An 8,286-nucleotide genomic window follows, 5' to 3' on the forward strand; every position below is an offset into this window, starting at 1 on the left:
TGGTGTAACCAATCTCAGATCTTGGCCAATAACAGGAATTCACAGGGGCCTCCTGCAGGGAACTTATATCCCTGCATACTCTTAGGTGACTTGTAAAATTTGGGTCAATTTTCATTTCTTAGGATCTCTCACGAGATTTTCTTTGTGAGTTATCAAAGGCTTAGAATATGAGTTTTAGGAGGATGTGAAGTTTCTGTGTACAGGCTTTGGGTCCAGACAGACCGGGATGTATATCTTGATTCAGCTGCCTACTGGTGTATGATCTTGGACATTACCCAATGTCTCATCCATAAAATAGAGATAATATTGTCCCCATATAGGATTGTCATGAGAATCAAGTGAGATGAAATATGTTACAAGATTAGCACCATGCTTAGCATATGTGAGCATTCCATAATTTACTCATCATCATCATCATAATCAGTTTTTATTATCATATTGGCTTTTTTCAGTTTTTTTCATCCATCTTTATCTTAGATTTCATACCATTTCCCTAGATTTTGACAACTATCATGTCTTATTTGCAACAGGAAAATATGGATTTTTAAATTGTTTCTTTACAAAAGAAATGGATCCTTTACAGTGGTTTTACCAAAATGAAGGCAGGTATAGAGACGTTTTAATGTCACTCTGAGTTTTTAATTGTTAGTAGAAAGATGGAATTTTCTTGGTACATTCTACTGCAACTGTACTTGTGAAGTGCATAAAAGGTGTCAAAAGGCTAAGTATTTACTTCCAGGACACCTTTCAAATGCCTATGTATTGGCTCTGTTCTTTTTTCCACCCAGTTGCCCCACAGGTGTCAATGTCCAGTGTCAGGCCCGTGGTCTTGACTTTGTAGGCCAGAGGTGAATGTGTCTATGCTGAGAGGAGCTTTTCATTATCCCCAGAGGAGCAAGTAGCTGACAGACACCTTGTATTTGCTGCTCTTCCTCTGAGCACTTGCTATGACTTTGCCATCACTAGCTACACATGGCTGCTGATGGGCATCCTGTGGGCATCCTGTTCTGGAAGTGTAATAAGTTGGCTCCATATATAGCTGCAGGTGTCAATATGATGGCATTCGCCTATAGATTCAGCCAGCTTGGGTTTTACATTATGGGGAACTAGCTCTGACTGAGAAGGAGGAAAGGGTCATGTCATGAAAATCGCAATGAAACTTGAGTGCTAAGGCCACAACTACCAAACCCTACTAATGAACACTCAGAAAATGCTTTCCACCCTGACAACAGCCTGTTATCATCATCCTCAACAGCAGCAGCAGCAGCAGCATCACCCACATCCCTGTTTAGAGATGATGAAATTGTGGCTCAAACAAGTTAAGTGACTTCTCTACAGAAGTGGCAGGATTGAGATCCAAGCCCAAGATGTGCCTGAAACCAAAGCCTTGACATAGGACATGCCATTTGTCTTCTTGTTCCACTAGTCTGTGAGATTCTTGAGGGCTGGGGCATGCCTTACTTATCTTGTATATTCCTCTCTCCACTCAGTGTATAGCAAATGTTGAACAAATGGGTGAATGAACATATAAATGGGCCAACTTCTCAGTTTCTCTGACTGTCAAATAGGCTAACATTTCCCTGCCTTCTATTACATGGTGGGTCGGTATTACACAGTGGCTCTGCGTGTTTAGAGTGACAGCCATACATGAGGTAGGGAGTTCCCTCCATCTTCAGCCCACCTTTGTCCTGTCCCAGACTCCTTTTCAAAATGGCATTGGGAAGAGATATGGACTCCTTTAGGTGGTCAGTTTGGATGGCTCGGGATGAATTCTCTGACTTCTTATGATAAAAGACATTGGATTATCCCCCAAAGCTCTATGGGTCTGTAGCTTTGAAGCTCTGGTTCAATCTTTTCTCTCCTAAAAATATATGACATAATTCAGGGGTGCCTGGGTGGCTTAGTTGGTTAAACATCTGACTCTTGATTTCGGCTCAGGTCATGATCTCAGGGTCATGGGATCGAGCCCTGTGTCAGGCTCTGTGCTCAGTGCAGGAGTCTGCTTGGGATTCTCTCTCTCCCTCTCCCTTTCCCCCTCCCCTTGCTCTTTCTCTTTCTAAAGAAATTATATATATATGTATATAATTATATTAATTATATAATTAATATGTTATACTAATTATATTATAATGATCATATATACATATAATTATGTCATATATATATGACATAATTTGGATCATATAACTCTCTTGCTCAATACTTAGCAATAATTGACTATTGCACACAGAGTAAGATCTTTATTTTTGGCCTTGGCCTGTGAGGCTTTGTCTGGTTTGACTCCTGTCTGCCTCTCTAACCTCATTCTTCAACACTTCTTGCTAATCTCTTTAGTTGCATTAGCTTTCTTTTAGTTTCTTGGCTATACCTACCTTGTTCCTGTCTCAGGACCCTTTGCACATTCTGGCCCCATTGCCTTGATCCCTTTCCTCCACATTTTGCCTAATTTTTTCATCCTATAGGTCTCAGCTTGTATGTTACCTCTGAGAGGCCTTCCCTGGCACCTTGGTGAAATCAGGCACGCCTGCATTATTATCTTCCAGTACCCCTGTGGTTTTCCTTCTTAGCCATCATTGGAATTTGTAGTCATGTGTCTGTTTGTTGGCTGAGCCTTACAAGCTTCATGAGGCAGAAATCATTCTTGCTCTTGCTTTGTTTTGCTCACATGGCACAGAGTAGGTGCTTGATATCCTATTAATTGAATAAATCGGACATTTTTTCCTCTAATGATAAAAGTCATTCATATTAACCATAAAATGTTTGGAAAAGATGTTAAGAAGAAAATTAAAATCATTTGCAATCCTACCAACTCAAGCATCTGACAATCGCATAACATTTTGAATTAATTTATTTTATATATATTCAAGTCTGGGATCTTATTCTTTTTTTGGGGGGGGATCTTATTCTAAATAATTTTGTATCCTGATTTTTTTTTTAAAGATTTTATTTATTTATTCATGAGAGACACAGAGAGAGAGAGAGAGAGAGCGAAAGAGGCAGAGACACGGGCAGAGGGAGAAGCAGGCTCCATGCAGGGAGCCCGATACGGGATCTCATCCTGGGACTCTGGGATCACGCTCTGAGCCAAAGGCAGACACTTCACCACTGAGCCCCCCAGGCATCCCATGCATCTTGATTTTCTTGTGAGTAGTTTCTTTTGACACCAAATGTTCTTTGAAAGCATGACTTTAGGGGCCGTGGGTGGGGCAGGGCAGTTAAGCGCCTGACTCTGGGTTTTGGCTTAGGTCATGATCTCAGTGTTGTGAGATGGAGCCCCATGTTGGGCTCTGTGCTCTGTGCAGTCTACTTGAGACTCACTTTACCTTCCCCCATCTCTCCACACCACGCTCTTTCTTGCTCTCTCTTTAAAGTAAATAATTATTTAAAAAAAATATTATATTTATTTATTCATGAGAGACACAGAGAGAGAGGGAGAGATATAGGCAAAGGCAGAAGCAGATTCCCTGCCAGGAGCCCGATGCAGGACTCAATCTCAGGACCCAGCATCATGACCTGAGCCAAAGGTAGATGCTCAACCACTGAACCACCCACCCTAAAATAAATAATTTTTTTAAAAAGATAAAAGCATGACTTTAATGGCTATGTAATATTTCTTACTAAGAATTTGTCATAAAAAAATAAATCCTTTTAGGGCTTCTTGGGTGGCTAGGTGGTTGAGCGTCTGCCTTTGGCTCAGGGCGTGATCCTGGAATCCTGGGATTGAGTCCCACATTGGGCTCCCTGCATGGAGCCTGCTTCTCTCTCTGCCTGTGTCTCTGCCTCTTCTCTCTGTGTCTCTCATGAATAAATAAATAAAATCTTAAAAAAAAAATAAATCCTCTCTTGTTGGACATGTAGCTTGTCCCCAAATTTTCATCATAAAACCAAAGCTGTGGCAACCAGCCTTGCCCTTAAATGTTTCTCTGAATCTTTGATGATTTCTTTAGAAAATCTCCAGAAGTGAAAATTTATCATAGACACTTCAAAGAAAATGAGTATCTTCAAGATTCCTGATCAACGTGAGATCTGGCTTGCTCTTGTTAACCTCAGGCATTTGGGTTTCTTGTGGGGGAAGGTGAGTATCATTTAGTGAAATATCTGAATTACAAGTTTATGCTAGAAGGAAAAGCAGTTTGACTCCATCTAACATCTCAAACTAAGTTTTGTTTACTTTAAGGTATCATGTAAAAGAGTTCTTTGCTCTAATAAATGGATAAGGATTATTTCTCCTTGGAATATATCTTTATGCAAATGGAAGATCTGGAGTCCTTGGCCCTACCTACCCTCTGGTTTCTAGCAGTAGTGTGTCCTCAGATGGAAGCAGGGCCTGAATTAGTGGTGATGAGTTCATCCGTCTACCACACATCCTTCCTTTCATTCATCTATCCATTTATGTATTCGTCAAATATTTATTAAGCACCTACTATGTACCAAGCCCAGGAATGCATCAATGAGCCATGGTCTCTCCTATCATAATTTGTAGTCAGAGAGACAGACACAGAAGAAGCAAACAGACCATTCAATAAAATAATGACAAGTTGTGCTAAGTGTTTTGAAAGAAATGAAAGTTTGAGATGCGAGTAGTGGAGGGCCTCTTAGATGAGGTGATCTTTTTTAAAAAAGATTTTATTTATTTATTTATTTATTTATTTATTTATTTAAGACAGAGAGAGAGAGAGAGAGAGAGAGAGAGAGCAAGCTTGAGCCAGAGAGCACGAGCAGGGGGAGCAGGAGAGGGAGAAGGAGAGGGACAGGGAGAAGCAGGCAGAGAGCCCAAAGTGGGGTTCAATCCCAGGACTCTGGGATCATGAACTGAGCCAAAGGCAGACACTTAACCCACCAAGCTACTCAGTTGCCCCAGATGAGGTGATTTCTTAGTTGATCTAAAGGATGAGAAGATACTATCCCACGCAGGGTGAGGGAAAGAAGGAGAGGGAGTGGCTTTCACAAGCCTTGCAGTAGGGATCAATCCCGTGGGGAGCAAGTCAAGGCCAGTGTGCCTGACTAGGGAGGGCAAGGGGGTGGCAGGGAGGCAACTAGAGACCAGTAGAGGCAGAGGCTTCGGGCTGTGGTAAAGACGGTGGATTTTCTTTTGCGTTGGATGGGAGGCCATTGGAGGGTTTTCATCAGGGAGTGGTATGATTTGACTTATGTTTTGAAAAGTCTTTTCTGGCTGCTATATTATAATCCAGGTGAGAGACAATGGGTGCCTTGTCCATGTGGTATTGCTGATGGATGTGAGAGTCATTTACAAAGTAGGGCAACAGGATTGAAATGGGTATTGGACGAGGTGTGGAGGAGGCAGAGCCTTCAGCTGGGGAGTAGGGGTGCCTTGCTGCCAGTGGGGAAGAGTGAGAGCCTTCTGTGTCCTCCCTTCTAGACTCCTTTCTTACTTCTGAGGAACTTCCCCCCGTTGATTCTTTTAAGTAATCTCTACACCCAACATGGGGGTCGAACTCACCACTCTGAGATCGAGAGTGGAGGAGCATGGTCAACCAACCAGGTGCTCCTTCTTCTGTTCTTTAGGTTACTATCCTAGCTGTCAAAACGCCTCCATCCTCTGTTCACTTCCCTTAGCGCTTTGCTCCTTGGTTCTTGATGGTTTGAGCACTGGGGCCTCCCTCCTGGGTAGCTCACTGCCTTAACTCCATGGAGCATAGAGGTTCCTCAGATACGTCTGCTTTGTAGGTTAGAAGGTGGAGCTAGAGCAGCAGATCTCTAGCCCCCAGCATTATTCTAATCAGGGCCTCTCTTTGTCATCTGCCTTATGTATCAGGTTTCTTTGCAAGCTTTTATTTGAGGAAATGAATCATTAGCTTTGAAAAACATTTGAAAACTACTTCTTAAAAAGTATATTTCCTTAAAAAGACCTTCAGGAGTGATGCCATTGGGGAAGACTTTAGGCCACCAAGGCAGGTGAATGAGAGAGATGTTTTGGGCTATTTGCTCCCCAGCTGAGCTAAGAGGCCTGGGATGGAGGTGGGGGCAAGGGGAGGTCTTCTGGGGTAGAAGGAGGAGGAGGATGGTGGTCTTTGGATCTAGTGTGTTGACTTCCAGCACCAAAGATGGTGTGGGCAACCCTGCTGGGCCAATGGGGGTAATTGCACACCCCATCAGGTGCCACTCAGTGTTATCCTAAGAATCTAAGGGGTACCAGCTGTCCCTGCCTGCAGACTATAAAGTGAGATGCACCTGTTAGAGTCATGGGAGGGAAATGAAGAGCTTCCATGGTAGGATAGGGCCTCTCATGCCTGGATAGCTCATTCCTGCTGAGGAGCAGGCCAAGGCTTCCTTGGCTTTCTTCAAGGTCCTAAGGATGCCTCCATTCAGTTATTTTATACCTACTGTGTATCTACCATGCACTAGGCAGTGTGCTCACACATGGGTGGGAAAATTCTGGGTTTAGGATTCAACTCTCCTCGGTGAATATGTCTCCCAGCCCTTGATACACCTAAGAAAAGGTGTATCAAGGGCTGGGAGACTTCGCAAGGCCAAAGTGCTGGTGGTCTTGCCCCCTTGCCCAAGGACTTCTTTGGGGGCTGCTTGTTGGGGACTTATTTCCTTCAAGGTTGGGCTTGTGGTTCATATTTGTAAAACAGGTTGGAGAGTCAAAGAACCCACAGCAATGTTCGCTCTGGGCTGCAACGTCCTACTACAGAACAGGGATCCTGCCCCAGATCCATGAGGGCACTCCCCATGAGGGAGTGGCCACTCCACGGTTTGGGCTGCTGGTGAAGAACTGGCCTCAGGGGGACCTCCCTGCAGGCCCTCCAGTTTCCAGAGGCCAACTGGGATTACTGGGCTGCTGATCACTTGTTCACTCCCAAGACAGAAACCATTATGAGCCTCCATCCTGCCCGCAGTGGGGATTTTATCACAATCTAAAGTTTCTCCTATCTGCCTTTTTCTGGGGCCAGGCCTACCTTGCTGTGGGCTTTGGCAGGTGTCCAGGTGTAAGAGGAGGCATCTGTCCACTCCGCCACCCTTGGCAACCATGGAGCTATTTGTATTTCTGCCTGTATAGCCCTCTGGTCTCTGAGGTTTCTCTGTGCACTACCCTGCCCTCCTGGGCCACACAGGACTGGACATTGGTGGAGAGGGGGGGCTCCTCGCTCTCTCCCTCAATGGCACTGCTCTTGGGAGCATTACAGTCCCTCTTCTGCCTGTCACACTTCTATGGTGTGGCCATATCATAATCACCCACCTGGACCTGGATCCACCCATAGATGTCTAGCTGATTCCCTTAACCCCTTTCCTCTGAGCTCAGGGCTTCCCAAATATCTCTGGGTTCCTGTAGTCCCTCTTTTCATAGGGACTGCTTCCTTCCTCTTCCTCCCTCTTGAGCAGGGAACTTTCCCATATGTATATGTTCCTTGTGACCATTCTATGTCCCATCTTCTCAGGGCTTGGGCTCTTTTTTAAAAAAAATTTTTTTATTCATTTATTCATGAGAGACACAGAAAGAGAGGCAGAGACATAGGCAGAGGGAGAAGCAGGCTCCCTGTGGGACCTTCCGGGACCCTGGGACCACGACCTGAGCCAAAGGCAGATGCCCAAACACTGAGTCACCCAGCTGCCTCTCTGGACCTGAGCTCTCTCTCTCTCTCTCTCTCTTTTTTTTTTTTTTAAAGATTTTATTCATTTATTCATGAGAGATGGAGAGAGACAAAGAAATAGACAGAGGGAGAAGCAGGCTCCTCACAGGAAGCCTGATGTGGGACCTGATTCCTGCACCCGGGATCATGTCTGAGCCAAAGGCAGACGCCCAACCGCTGAGCCACTCAGGTGTCCCTGGGCCTGAGCTCTTGAAGCTCAAGCTCTCCCTGTGTTTTCTGAGGAGCCTCCCTTCCCTGAGATGCTGAAGACAGAATTCAGAATATCTCCCTGAGGTGCCAAGGACACCCAAGAACTACTAAGGAGAACAGCCCTTCCTTTTAAACATTTCAGGGTAGCTTTGCCACCTCCCAGAGTCCCCTAGCAAACTCAGAACCAGACTCCCTCTTTTTTTTTTTTTATAGATTTTTTTTATTTATTCATGAGAGACAGAGAGAGAGAGAGAGAGAGAGAGAGAGGCAGAGACACAGGCAGAAGGAGAAGCAGGCTCCATTTCATGCAGGGAGCCCGATGTGGGACTCGATCCTGGGTCTCCAGGATCAGGCCCTGGGATGAAGGTGGTGCTAAACCGCTGAGCCACCTGGGCTGCCCCCAGACTCCCTCTTAAACAGAAGTCATCTTTATTGCAACTGAGATGTTCCACTGTGACTGTGGCCATTCTTGGACTCTCAA

This window comes from Vulpes lagopus, chromosome 18 (genome assembly GCF_018345385.1).
Source record: "Vulpes lagopus strain Blue_001 chromosome 18, ASM1834538v1, whole genome shotgun sequence".
NCBI lineage: Eukaryota > Metazoa > Chordata > Mammalia > Carnivora > Canidae > Vulpes > Vulpes lagopus.